The sequence below is a fragment of the Hemicordylus capensis genome, chromosome 16 (assembly GCF_027244095.1).
Source record: "Hemicordylus capensis ecotype Gifberg chromosome 16, rHemCap1.1.pri, whole genome shotgun sequence".
Taxonomy (NCBI): domain Eukaryota; kingdom Metazoa; phylum Chordata; class Lepidosauria; order Squamata; family Cordylidae; genus Hemicordylus; species Hemicordylus capensis.
In genome coordinates this window covers 14,776,718-14,791,650 of record NC_069672.1, presented here as the reverse complement: position 1 = coordinate 14,791,650, position 14,933 = coordinate 14,776,718, and the positions used below count along the sequence as shown (strand labels likewise).

The 14,933-nt window shown below is 47.4% G+C and overlaps 1 protein-coding gene across 4 annotated transcripts in view; it reads left to right on the top strand.

The window, feature by feature from the left end:
• Positions 1–14,933, top strand: part of CASZ1 (castor zinc finger 1) — a 375,530-nt gene that overhangs the window by 104,364 nt on the left and 256,233 nt on the right. The window lies entirely within an intron of this gene.

Sequence of the window (14,933 nt, the reverse complement as noted above, 5' to 3'; positions counted from 1 at the left end):
TCAAACAGGCAGCGCAAACTAGTGCATGCTAAAGAGGCTTGTTCCCAGTCGCACAGGCAGCTTCTATCACCTAAAACACCCTGTTGGGACCATGGGGAAGGGGAGATGAACTAGTCATTTTCCGCCTGAAAAATGCCCTACCCAAAGTGCTTGTTTGCTCCCAAAGTGGCTGTTTGCAGGAAATAGAGAAGCGATATTCAGTGGGGAAGTGGCCTGAGTGAAAAGAGATCACCCTTCACTTCTCCACAGTCCTGATCGGACTCCCCCACCCCCGCCACCCCACGGTCATTCTGAGTGAAAGACGAGGCACTTCTACCTGGACACACCTCATTAGCACACGATTGCCCACGTGTCCAGTTTGACCGTTGCTTTTTTAAAAAGAAAGGAAAGGAAACTGACCAGCTGTGATATGAGGAGAGGCTTGCTTGGAGGTGGCTGGCGCTCATCTCACTGTCACTCTCCAATTTTACCATTTGATGTGGGAGGCTTCAGCGTCCAGGAAGTAGCGGGGACCTGCCTGGATGCCAGAGGGTGAGCTCTGAGCCTGGCCTCAGGTCCATTTAGGCATTTCCGTTTAGCTGACCAGATGGCCTAGGTCCTCGGGACAGTGTTGCCTGTGAACCTGACCTGGTTTACTTACCAGAGTCCTTGAGCAGTATTGCCTGTACATCCTCGAGCCTATTTTGGCAGGCATAAGGTCTAGAAACCCAGGTTTTGCATTCACAAAGTGTTCTATGAGAGATAGATAGATAGATAGATAGAGAGAGAGAGAGAGAGAGAGAGAGAGAGAGAGAGAGATGCAGCCCACTCCAGGTCATCAGGTGCCGAGATGAGTCGCTGGTCCCCACAGCAGTCGGAGTCAAGTCAATCGCCAAGTTCCAGAGGCAGCAAATTAAGTTCCGGAGGTACTGTGGCATAATTGGAGTCTCTTGGAGGGTTATGTAGCAGAGAGGATGAAAAGATGTCTGCTACTTTTTTTTGGTGGTGCATTGCTAGGATGGACAAGCAAGCTCTGAATCTTGGGCTTTATAGGCCGAAGTAAGCTGGGATTGGCTGGTGGTGGGATCAGCTGGCTGGTACTGCAGCCTGGATGGTTCTCTTGCACTGCAACACTTGGTCTGCCAGGTATGCAGAAAAACCAGAGTGGTCATCCTCAGGATGAGTGCTGGATCCAGAGAGACACATGCAGCGCCTTACAGACAGCGGAGACTCTTCAGGGTGTTGAATTCCAGGCTCGGGGCAAGGCTCGATGCTTTTCTTTGTGCTTATACAATACTTGGACCAAACTGAGAGTGTTTCCAGGGCCTCACATAATCCTGACGTTTGGGCACCAGGAAAGAGGGTGGACCTAGCCAGCGGTATGTGGGTAGGACTCGCAGGCAGCACTGACGAGGGTGAATTGATGGCCAAGAGTTGGAGGGCAGGACCCAGTTCCAAGCAGGGCAGTCCTGTGCAACAGGCCATCTCGGACTGCCTTTTCACTCCAAGCAGGGGTGTAACAAGGCTGGAGTGGGCCCAGAGACAAAATTTTAAAATGGGCCCCTCGCTGATACACACACACACTTCACAATATATAGTCATATGACTTGCCTCTGGCGGGGGCCTCGAGGCGTGGGGGCCCCCAGGCAGCCGCCTCCCCTTGCCTAATAGTAGTTACGCCCTTGACACCAAGGGCCAAACTAGAGGCAATGAGAGAGTGCTGCAATTAGGATCCTGAAGGCTTTTCTCCAAGAAGCAGGTGTGGGCTGCACTGCAGAGGGAGAAGAAGTCTGACCTTGGCCCCCATTCTGGTCTCACCCACCCCCTTCAATCCCTCCCCAAACCACTGTTAGCCATGGAGGGGGAAGCTCTCAGGGCACAACTTTGCATATGTGAGAGAATGTATTTCCCTTATGCCTGTGTGTGTGTGGCTGGAGTGGGGGCAGGGAGAGGGGAGAGTCAAGGTGATTTGGACCTGTTTGAAGGTCAGGTCTCCCCGAGGTTATCTGCCTTTCTCCCCCCTTGAATCTGTAAAGTAATGGTATTCACACTCAGTACTTGAGAAGTGTTTCTTTTTATAGCCCTTCCTGATGACAAATAATCCCACTTTTTGGAGTCCTTTTTAAGGCATTGTTCCCCCAGTGCAGCCGGCACTTTGCAGCTGGCTTTTCCTGGAAAGGGTGAAATTCCAGCCCCTCTGCTGAGAGAGCCCTCTGCCCTCCAAAGGACCAGCATGCCCTTTTCCTGAACACCCTGTGAAAGGAGGGGGTGGGTGCATTACAGAGGATCCCTCCCCAGTACTCATGACTGGTGTACTGAGGGCAAAGAGAGGCAGTGGGTTTGGGACATTCATTAAGGGCATCAGGGCTGTCTTTGGGCCAGGGAAAGCAGAGTGACTGCTCCAGGCCCTGCTCTTTCAATCCCCATTAAAATTAACTGGAAGGGGCCCTGAACTGGCTGATTTGCCTCACGCCTCACACCCTGCCAGGACAGTCTTGGGTGGGAGAGCTCTGATCTATGGGGCACCATGCTTCAGGAAGTTCTTCTGCCCCATTGAAATGAAGGGGTGTGGGGTGTGGAAGGGCACCGTAATGTAGCACATGATCATAATGTAGCACAAAAGGTGGCTTTTTGTCTCCTTGTGGAAAATGGACAGATGTGAACCTCTTCAGCCTATGTTACAGCAGCCGCACTGACTGCTGATGTGTTCCTGGGCACAGCTCAAGATGCTGGTTTTGACAGAAGCTCTTAATGGTCTGGGACGCACCCATCCTCAAGGAGGGGTAGCCAGATTTCAGGGTTGTGGGACGTAGAATCCTGGATTAGCTAGATCTTTTGCCTGCTTCTGTGGGGCTTTTACTGTATATTCAGGGCTCCACAAACTTAGGCCTATATTTAGTGACCACAATAGCCATTATTTGTGGTTCCCACCAGTCTTCTCTCTTTCCTCAGATCCTTTGTGGAATGCAGGCAGAGGGGCTTAGAGAAGTAGGTCTCCTGTCACTTGCACTGGAGATGGAGAGGGTAAGAAACCATGGGACCCCTCTCCTCCTGCTCAGAAATGATGCCTGCTGTTTCTTACCTTCTAAAAAATGAAGTGGAAATGATACCTCTGGGGAGGAGATTTGTGTGGTGCTGGATGTCCTGCTTGCCAGAGGGCTTGGGGCCCTTGCCACTGGCAAGCTGGCAAGTGGATTTGTAGATGCCTGTTTATATTAGCCATGATAGTTAAGAATAAAACCAGAGACAGTGCAAGTCCCAGATGCTGGGGTTATAGAACTGGGGAGGCTGCAGCTTTTGTGCCCTGCTTATGTGGGGGGGAAGTGCTTCCCAGAGGCATCTGGTTGGCCACTTGGGAAGCAGGATGCTGGACCTCTGGTCTGACCCCGTGCCCTTATGTTCTTGAGACCACGTAGCAGCACAACAGCATTTTCTCTGCCCCCAAAGGGATGAAGAGGATCTTACTTTGTGTTCTTCATCCAAGCTAATTGTGTGTGTGTGTGTGTCTGTGTTTTGCTCCATCCTCTTCTCTTAAGATGCTTAAAATAAACCTTCACTGAAGTTTTCCAGTCTGCAACATATATCAACATTTAATCCATTAATTGACTCATTAAAAAAGAAAGAAAGAAAAGAAATCCGTACTGCACATTGATCAGAACACCTTTTGTTAGTTGGCAGTCCTAATTTCAATACATGTCTTCCCATGTATTTAATTACTACTTAAGGAGGACTAGACGCATGCCAAAGAGCGCATATGCACAGGGTGCTATTGAGGATACTTTTGAAAGCTGTGTTCCAACCCAAACCCCACTCAGCCAGGAAGTTCACTGGGTGATCTTGTGCATGGTGGCATCTCTCAACTTAGCGTACCTTGCAAGGTTGTTGTGATTAAAATAGGATAGTCCCATGTGCTCCACCCTGGGCTCTTCAGAGAAAGGGCGAAACGTGAGTGTAATACCTCAATGGCATTTGGCAGCACAACACACACACGCTTAAGCCTTCATGAGGGATAGTTGTATCCAGCTTCAGAAGATCCATATCTTCCCAAAAGGGGCTTATAACATACCACATGTAAAATGGGACTAATTGTTGCTGGCTTTGTGGTGGTGTATGTTGCATGGACAAGCTCAAAATACAAAAACAAACTGGAAAGCCTTGGATGCACTATTCAAAAGAAGTCCCTGTCTTAAATTATTGCAGATAAACTGGAGTCTGAGAGGGAGAGTGGGAGAGTCTTCAAGAAGGTGGGGCCAAGGACTTGATCGGGCAGACAAATGGATTTCTTCGGTCTCAGGGCAGGAAATTATATCTCCAATGTATTAAGTCACAAAGAAAAATTAGATAGTGTAAACTGATCCAGCCTGTAAGGGGTGCTGAACTTTTTCAATGACTTTAGAAGGCAGTGTTTACAGTAACTTCAGCTCATGGCTGGGGGGAGACACCAGCTCTTTGGGACAGGAGAGCCAAGATCCTCTCCGCCCTTCTGGTGTGTGCACCCCGCGAGGCATGCGCACCTGACCCTTGGACAATCTAGTTTGGCAAATGTTTCAAGTTTTTTCTCTTTTCTTTCTTTTCTTTTTTAGCATTTCTTGTACTTTGCTTTTTCAGTATTAACAAAAGAACACGTGTTTGTATTTTGCTTATCAGGGTGATAACATTCACCAGAAATGGAAAACAAGGCCATTTTAAATGGCAGTCAATTGCCTTCCCCACCCTGATAGGGCAATTAGCAGTTGCTACTCTGGCTCCCCACCCCACCCCTTTTAATTTATGTTGAGTGTATGTTATGTAAAATATACACAAATTTCTCAGCTGCTTTTTCCCCCTTTCCTTTCCCATTTCAAGGACAGATTAGGGAAAGAGGCTGGGGAAATTGATATGACTCTATTGAAAAGGGCCTGAAAAGGGGCTGGGAGAGAGGCCTTCCTAGAGACATGTTGGTAAAATAATTATTGCAGGTTTAAAATCCTTTCTGTAATGCAGACAGAGTGCTGTTTTATGGCATCCATAAGAACGGTGGTGTTTGGCCTATCTAGCATTCTTTTAGCTTCAAAGAATGGAGCACAGGTGCCTCTTAAGAGTTCTGAAGCAGGACATGAAGCTTTCTCCTGCTCTTCACCCCCAGCATCTGGTACTCAGAGGCAGATTGCCTTTGGACCTGGAAATTCTCTCTAGCTACTCTGGGTAATAAGCCACTGATGTGCACATTTCAAGGAAAGCATTAGATCTAAGGATATAGGCAAAATCCTGCTGTTGTATCAGACTAAGGTCTGTCTAGTCCAGCATTCTCTCACCTGTAGCAAGCAAGCAGATTCTTCTGGGCTCGCAAGCAGGGCATTCAGGCAGTGACTGCCTCCTGTTGTCTGCTCCAACATCCAGTATTCAGTCAGTGCTAGGTGACCTCTGAGTAGGGAGATCCTTTTCTTAGTATAATGGCTCTTGATAGAACTGTCCCCTCTGAATTTGTCTAAGCAGTATTCCCCCTGCACACAAAAAGGACCACTCTAAACCCATGCTAACTGGGCCAAGAGGCACCTTTTTAAAGTGGCAGTTCTTTTATATTTAGCAGGGGAAGAACAAATGGCCCTATCCAACCTCATCACGGCATCCCTCCAGTGGCTGGTGCTGGTTTCTACTTTGTGTTTCTTTTTAAAGTCCTTTTGGGACAGGGAACCGTCTTGTTTCTTTTATCTGTAAACCACTTGGAGAACTCTTTTGTTGGAAAGCAATATACAAATACTCATTATCATAATCATCATCATCATCAGCCTGGATCCAGCACCAGTAGCACAATATTTTTGCCCCAACACATCCTTGCAAAGAAGATTTCAAGGCTCTTCAGAGCCCTTGGATTGCACAGAGGTCTGCAAGGTCCCGGCAGGTCTGGTTTGATTAGTATTCTGTATTTATAATATCTCCATAATGGTAAAACAAAGGAAAACAAGCCCAGAGAATGCATTTTTAATCATCAATCATTGCTCTTTGTTTGTCGTGAATGAGTGGCAAAGTGGAATGGAGTCTCCTGTAATCTCCTCTCTTTGCCTCGACTGCCGCAACCGGGTATGTAGGAAGGCAAACAAACAAGAAGGAACATAGTGTGAAAGCTAGAAATAAAATTCACCCTGAGTTGTGTGGAGCAAACGGAGCCTCACGTGAAACCCAGGGAGGAACAAACCACGCAGGAGAGGGATTGTGCCACCTCAATTTAAACATTTCAGAACTTGCAAGGCAAGCAAAAGGCAGGGAGAGCTGGAGAACAGCTCTTAGTCTTCACTCAGGTAACCAGTTATTTGGACTGAGGAGAGTGTCCAGCATCTGAGGTTTTATAGGGCAAGGGAAAACCCTATTGGTCCATGTGCATCACCTGACAACTGCTGAAGCAGAAACTGCAGTACTTCTCTCTGGCTAGCAGTGCTGGTGGTGTCTAGTCCAGCAGAAAGCAAGCCAATACCTCTGGAGGGCTAACACAGCTGCATAGAAAACCAGGGCACAACTCCTCTTTGCCCCCAATGGGATTTTCTCCACCAGGGAAGATGGGAAGAGGGGGAAGCAGACCACTACAGTGAGGGCAAAAGGTTGCTGGAGCCAACTGAATAGTCGCAAACTGCTCCAAATGGATGCCAGCTTCCTTGATAGTGGTATTCACTATCAGAGGAGTAACTACCCCAGCGGAAAAGGCAGTTTTATGGGTGGAGGCCTGACACCCCCTCATCCATTCCAGGCTTTCCTTTTGAAATCAACAATGTCTGTCAGAGAAGAGATACTGGGGGAAATGGAACAGGCAGACAACATCTGTACCCTATTGAAAAATAATAAAAAGAAAATGACTTTGTCATTACACAACATTAGTTTGTCTGGAGATGGGCTCCTCCCGCCCCCTGCTTTAGTGTTCAGGGCATAAATAATGCTTCCTATTTAGCCTTCCAGGTGGCCATTGCCGCTACCTCCTCCTGCTACCTTTGCTGCCTTCAAATGTTAAATCTGATATTTAACATCAAGTCAAGTATCAAATATCATGGGATATAAAATATTCCAAGAATATCCATTGTGTATTTGACATCAAAATTGGAATGTCGTGAGACATCTGCTGTATTGGGCCCAAAGCCCCTCGATTCTAGCTTCCTGCTTCTCATCCTGGAAAATCAGATGCCTCTGGCAAGTCCACAAGCTGAGTGTGAGAGCCAGAACTCTTCTTTGTTGGTCTTCAGGCTGCCTCTGAACTTGGAGATTCAACTCAGCAATTGTGGTGAATAGCCATTGCTCCTTTTCCTCCATGGATTCCTCTGATCCTCTTTTAATAAGGTGTAGCCTTGCTAGATCAGGTCAAAGATTTATCTAGTCTAGCTTTTTGCAGCAGCCAACCAGATGCCTCTGGAAAGCCTACCAGCAGCTTCCAAGGATAGCCTTCAGCAGAACATCATGTGGCAGCGAAGTCTGTAAGTTAAATATGCATTAAGAACATGGGAACGTTCAAGAATGCTCAAGAATTCTCTGGCCTTTTTTGTGACTGTAAGGTGGTTTTGATGAAAGACCTTCCAATTGTCTTGGAAGAAAGAGAGAGAGTTGAATCCAAGGCCTGGAAGCCAAGGTGTGGCTGTTGGGGCCCTGTTGGGTTCTTTCCTTGTGGATTCCCTTCTCAGCTCTGCCGCTGACTCATGCTGTGGCCTTGAGCAATGCGATGCACTGCTTTCTAAACCTGTAAAATGGGAACAAACAATAAAACACACCTGCTTCAGCAGGGCGGCACAAGGCCTAATTAACGAGCGATTAGAAAGAACACTGTGTCTCAAAGGTGCAAAGGACTTTATTGTCAGTGGATGGTCATTTCAACTATGCTGTCAAAGGACCCAACAAAATAACCTTCAGTGCTTAAGCAATTAAAAAAATATATAGCCATTGTTGTGGAGTTCTTTCTTTAGTGGCATTAGTCATATCAGATGTCTGTGTTCCATACACACAAATTAAGGTGCAAAAGGGGGAGTGTCAGCACTGGGCCCCATAGGCAACCTCAAGCCAAGGAGTTGCAACACAAGAAATGCTGTTGTCACCCAGCTTGACCTAGAAGTCTCTGTAGCAGTGTTCCCTCTAACAGAAAATCCTAGATGTTGTCAACTCCCAGCATCCTCAGCCAAAGCCCACTGTAGCTAGGCATTCGGGGAGCTGTAGTCAACAACATCTGGGGTTCCCTCTTACAGGGAACACTGCTCTTTTGTCCTTCCAGGCCAGGGGGAGCCAATGGGCAGCCTGCTGGGTAGAGTCACTCCAGGGCTGGGGACCCTTTGCCCAGAGAACTCTCATTGCACAGATTTATAGGTTCCTGGGTCTAACCCCAGGAAGTTCTTCACACAGCAGGCTTTACCACGAGTTTACTGCGAGGCATTACTGTGAACTCGAAGTTGTCCTAAAAAACCGACACAAAAAGTGGGATTTTTAACACCGGATATAAATCAGGCTGCGCTCTAGGGGTGAAAAACCCGAACCATGTGTGAAATGCTCCCTTATAGTTTGCAGGGACCTCAAGGTAAATCTGCCCAGTATGTGAATGCACACCTTCCATTCCGGAGGAGATGCAAGCTAAGGAGCTTTAAAAGCCCTGTGAGAAAAATTCCCAGGAGCATCTGCTAAGAATAGCCTGTCAGCGTTGACATGATGAACCACTCTGATCCAGTTGACCAACTTGTGTGTGACCATTCTGGCAAAGTAAAATGGCAGAAGAATTGGGGCCCCTCTGATTCCACAGAAGCCTGCCTCTAGGTGCACTGAAAATATGTAACTTGTTAAAAAGGCCCGACTCCTGAAGACTCATCTTCAGAGACATTTGCTGCCAGTGCCTAGCCCAGTCATGAACCATCCTTAGAAGAAGGAGCAGAGCCCTCTTCCAGAACTCTAGCAGTAAGGAAGATTGCAACACTGGTTAACTGGACTCCTCACCGAAAGCAAAACTCCATGGCAAACTTGCAGGAAAAGCACCTGATGCATTTCATAGGAGCATCTGGAGGTGTCATAAATCAGCTCAGACCTTTGGTTCATCTAGCCTGGTATGGAATGGTCCACTCCAGATGGGAGTGGCATTCCAAGGTTTCTGTCTGAGAAGATCATTCCTGATCCTTCTAGCTAGAATCATGTTTTAATTGAATTATATTCCCTTTTAATTCTTCTTGGGCAGTTTTTATGGTTTTATATTGTTTTAAATGTTTTGCAAACTGCCTTGAGATTATTTTTATGAAAGTCAGTATAAAAATTTAACTATAAATTAAAAAAAATTGAACCTGGGATTTTCAGCATACAGTTATACAAATATGATGAATATTTATATACTACTTTTTGACAAAAGTTCCCAAAGTAGTTTACATAGATATAAATAAAAGGGCTCCCTGTCCCCAAAGGGCTCACAATCCAAAAAAGAAACATAAGATAGACACCACCAGCAGCCACTGGAAGGATGCTGTGTTGGAGATGGATAGGGCCTGTTGCTCTCCCCCTGCTCAATAAAGAGAATCACCACTTTTCAAGGTGCCTCTTTGCTCAGTTAGCACGGGGCAGTTTGTTGTTGAGTTACAGGCACTCCCAAGAAAGGCAAAACTGCTTTGTAGTGGCCCACAGTCTTGGTCCATCTGGCCCTCTGCTGTGACTGATAGTGGCTCTCCGAGATCTCAGGCAGAGGTCTTTCCTAGAGTTTTCAGCTGGAGATGCTAATAACTGAACTTGCAAAGCACTGAGCTATGAACTTTCTTCCAGAGGCCACTGCAGTGTCACCACCAAGAAGGTTCTGGATCTTCTGACCATTGGCCATGCTTCAGTTGGGGGCAAGGACACTAGCCAAGAGAGCTGCCTCAGATGAGCACAATGCTTCAGTCTCTTCTTGTGGTTTGACCTACTTCAATCCAGTTGTGGATTTTTCTTTTTCTAATTTCTGATTTTAAAATAATCTTTGGGTATGTAAGAGCTACAGTCAAGCCCAGGGCTGTCCTTAGAGAGCCCTGGCATGGACCAGGGCCTGGGGCAAATCAGCCAGTGGGCAACCCCCTTCAAGTTAAGCCTGATGGGGGTTAAAAGAGCAGGGCCCAGGGTGGTTGCCCTGCTTGCCCTGCCCTAAGGATACCCCTAATCAAGATGATTTGAAAAGTGCACAGGGCCAGTTTTACATCTGGTGCACCTCAGCTTTGCTCCATCCCGGCTGTCAATGTTTCTACCCATTTTTGCCAGCTAAGGCAGCGGAGGGTGGCGGGGGAGGTTAGCCTTCCATGTAAATATTTGTCTGATTAAGACTTGCTCTTTTTCTTTCTTTTTAAATAATGTGTAACCCAAGAGCAAAAGTTTCACGTGAGAAAATGGCACTTGGCAAACAGTGTTTCTCTGATATGCTCTAATTGCTTTTGGTAAACTGACAATTGCGGGGTGCGGAAGTGAAAGCAGATATAATGATACTTAATGCTGAAGAGCAACAGCAGCTTTTGAGCAGCCCCTTTTATTTCATTTTTTTTAAAGGATGGGGAGGTGGGGGGAAGCAGTATAAATGTTTGGAGTCAGGGAAGTTCTTTGCTGTCTCTCATCACCAGTGAAATTGGCTGGTTGTAGGTGCTGGACTGAAATGAACTCACGTAATGTGTAATGAACAAGATGTGGTGGTGGCTTTTTTAAAAGGGTTAGACAAATTCATGGCACAGAGAGCCTCTCTGTGGCTACTTGCTGTGATTTCTAAATGGAATGTTGAAAACAGCAGGGGAGACTCCAATCTGTATAGCCACCATTCAGTTGCTGGCTATACACAACAGCGCCTTTTCAGTGGTGGTGCCTAGGCTCTGGAATTCTGTCTTCTACAAAATGCATTAGACTTCATGTAGCCTGATTTCCCCCACCCACCCACACCACCCACCCAGAACAGAATGTTCATCTGCCTAACTTGCTCAGATGATGCAACCATCATATCTATGTACAGCTGCCATATTTTTTTATAGCTACCGTGCCTTTAGAAGTTTTCCAACAGGCCAAAATTCAACAGGTGTCACTCTCAAGCACAAAGAAGTTGTGATTGGAAGAAAGGCTCACCATTTGGTCTTTATGCCCTTTTCTGAATCCAGCCCCTCATCATTACTATTGATCATTATTACTTTTTATCCTGCCCTTCCTCCAAGGAACTCAACAGGGAGGGGGGCTTGGTTCGTTCTGCTCCCATTTTACCCTCACAACCACCCTCCAAGGTAGGTTAGGCTGAGAGATGGTGACTGGACTGCAGTCGCCTAGTCAGCTGAGAGATGGCTTGAACCCAGTTCTCCTGTCTGTTGTTTAACTGCAGTGGTTGAAAGTGGCATTGGCTGTATGACCAGAAAGTGGCATATGCATCTCCTTACATCGTGGCCTGCTTGTTGGCTTCCCAGAAGCATCTACTTGGGCCAGTGTGTGAAACAGGACACCATACTACAGGGGCCTTGGGTTGGATCCAGCAGGGCTCTTCTGATGCTCTTACATGACTATGCACAGCCAGAGTTGTGCCTCATTTGCAGGATTGAAGAGGATCTTGGGATGTGCCTCTTCCATTGCCCATAGGGTGCTTCAGTCACGCCTGCTAATTTTCTTTCAGATTTCTGCTCTCATGCTGGAATGAGTTCCTCCTGTGATTTTTTAAAAATGTATTATTAGGATGAACTCTGTCCTTCCTTCAAGGAGCTTTGTACTGTCATTGGTTCATTCCCTTTTACCATTACAGCCCTGTTAGGTAGGTTAGGCTGGGAGGGCATAACTGGCCCAAGACCATCAAGTAATGTTCATGGCCATGCAGGGATTTGAACCCAGGTCTCTCATCCTACACCCAAGCAGCTCAAAAGACACCTCTGAAAAGATGGACTGTACGGTCTTCCATTTTTGCCACAGCACTGCTTCTTTTCCAGAGCAGCTAGAATTAGGCAAGTCAGTATCAGAGGAGCACCGAGGTAATTTTGGAGCCTGGACCTAAAGGCCTTTGGAGGCCCATCTCACCCCCACTGCAAGTTAAGCATCAAACACCCCCCCCACACACACACACACCGTGACACACGCAGTATTTTTAACATGTGAGTTCTTGAGGCCACAAACAGCAACTGCTCATAAGAATATAAGAATATATAACAGGTTTATTTATGCAAATATGCGTGAGCAGAAACGTTTCAACACACAACTTAACATATTCTCATCCTTCATATTTATTTCCCCACTCCCCTCATGGTCTCCAAAGCAGAGGTCATTCCTGGCACACAGGTCACCGTCATGCTTGGCCGCCTGGTGCAGTGTGGGCTGGCGGTGTGGCATGGTGACCACACCACCCAGGACAGACTAAATAGGATTTGGGGGGCCCCGGGGAGTGTGCAGGCCCTGGACTTTGGCCCTGAAGTTCAGGGATAAGAGCATCTCTGGTCAACCTTTACATTGGGGGAAAGTCTTGCTTGTTCAGCCAAGAACCACTGGTGGTTAGCAGACCAACTGAGAGATGTTTTGTGTATAAACCATTTTACTGAAACATACACTAAATCTAGAGCTACAAAGCAGAGTGGTACTTTTTGGTTTTAATCAACTCACAAATATAAATGCCCACATCTTGCATTTTTTATCAGAAGGTTGAGCATAAAAATATTTAAAGCCACATTGCCTCCCTATCCAACCTGTTTCCAGATATCACCTTACGTGTCTTCACCTTCAGAATGCTGTTGTTTTGACGAACGTAAGAGAGTTATCTTAAGCAGTTTTGATGTGCTTACACCTTCACCATAGTGGAGAGCTCTTTATTGCTTGGTATTCTCTCTCTCTCTCTTTCTTTAAAGCAACCGTTAATGGAATATTATGTACTTTGGTTAGCGAGAGCAGAAACCCAGTCCCTGGAAGTCAATAAAGTTCATTAAAGCCAAGAGGGCCCTGCTTTCTCTCAGTGGCAAAGTTCATGTGATGAACTATCTCTCAGTCTAACCTATCTTGCAGGCTTGTTGTGAAGAAAACTGGGAGTCATATCTAGTGCCCTGGGCTCTTTGGCAGAAGGGCAGGCTGCAGATCTGGGAAGTGGCTGCCGGTCAATTGAAGGGCACCTGGTTTGCATGTAGAAGGTGCAGGGTTCAGTGCCTGGAACCTCAAGGCAGCGCTGGGAAAGACTCTCTGCCTGTGACCCTGAGGAGATGCTTCTGGTCAGTGTCGACCAGGGTTGCACCACTTCAACCCTCCAGCAGTTTTTAGACTTCAACTCCTATCATCCCCAGCCACAGTGGCCAATAGTTGGGGATGATGGCTATAGACCACCTCCAGCCTCGAGGCAAGATGCCTCTAAAGCAGGGACGGAGGGAGACCAGCAGCGGCCCGGGTTCAGCTCGCTGTGGCGGCCCTAGTCCTGCCCCCTGTGTCAGATGCATCTGATGTCAGATGCAGGGCTCATGGTTTAGTCACGTCCCCTGTGTGACATCAAACATGTTTGACATCAAATGCATTTGACATCAGTCACATAAGAATGCTTCTGACATTTAGCCTCACCCCCTGCATTGGACATCAAATGCGGCCCTGTTTGCAAGCAAAGTCCAGCCAGCACCACGTAAAGGCAGGGAGAGCTGTTCTGACTGCCACAAATGCGGCACTGGTCAGACTTTGCTTGTAAACGGGACCACACGGCCCCATTTGTGAATGAAATAACGCCCCTGCGTCTTACATCAGATGCAAGGGTGTGGCTGGGGCGTGATACGTGTCCCCTGAGGGGCGGTGGCCCTGGTTCTTTGAACCCATTTGCGCAATGGTAGCTCCGCCCCTGCCCTAAATATCAGCAGCTGCAGGGGAGCAATGGCAGGAAAGAGAGGGCATGCCCACACCTCTTGCTTGTGGGCTTCTCAGAGGCATCTTGTGGGCCACTGAGGGAAACAGGACGTTGGATTAGATAGGCTTTGGGCCTAATCCAGCAGGGCTGTTCTCAGAGGTGCCCTTACCCCTTTGGGGCCGAAGTCCAGGGCTTCCACACAGCCTGGTAGGGATGTGCATGAACCTGTTCGGAGGTCCTTTTACAGGCCTCTGAACAGGTTGGAACACTGAACACCGGCAGTTTGAGGGGTTAGAAGGTGGGGGTGGGACAACTTTAAGGGTGAGGGAGGATGCACTTAGCCCTCCCTCCGTGTTCCCCCCTCCAGCGCTCACTTGAAAATCAGTCTGGCAGGACAGCAGTGTACCTCCCTACCACCCCGTCCACTTTTCGGACTGGAAGTAGGCAGAAGTAGCTTGCGCATGTGCGCATGTCAATAGAGCGCTAGTGGGGGAAAGACGGAGGGAGGGGTAAATGCACCCTCCACTGCCCTTAAAGTTGTCCCATCCCCACCTTCGAACTAGCCTCCGCCAGTGCACAGCCCTACCCCCTGGGGCCCCCCAAATCCTCTTTAGTCTGTCCTGGGTGGTGTGGTTGCCATGCATCGCCACCGGTCTGCACTGTGCCGGGTGGCTGAGTGCGATTGCAACCTGCGCGGGGTGCTTTAGATACAGACTAAAGCACTCATGTGGGATGGGATTGGGAATACAAATTGTGTGTTGAAATGTTTCTGCTAATGCATATTTGCGTAAATATACCAGTTATATATTCTTATATTCTTGTGAGTTCAGTTGCTGTTTCTGTCCTTAAGAACCCACTTGTTAAAAAAATACTGCATGTGTCATGGTGTGTGTGTGTAGGGGGATGATGCTTAGCTTGCACATCTGCAGGAGGACCACAGTTAGCTTGATGGACCAACTCGTGAGTAACTGAACACTGCTTTCTGTGTGATCATAAAAACGAAGCTTCGTTTAAAAAAAAAAAAGGAGCAAGATTTCCAACAACAAGCGTGCATGTGTCACAGGAAGAGGCAAAAGGTAACAGCTAATAAACAAGCTTGTGTGTGAGCGAGAAGGAGACACCTAAACTCTGCTATACTGTATTAAACTTTGATCTGCTGCCTTATTGAAACCACCTAAAGTCTCCAGCTAGG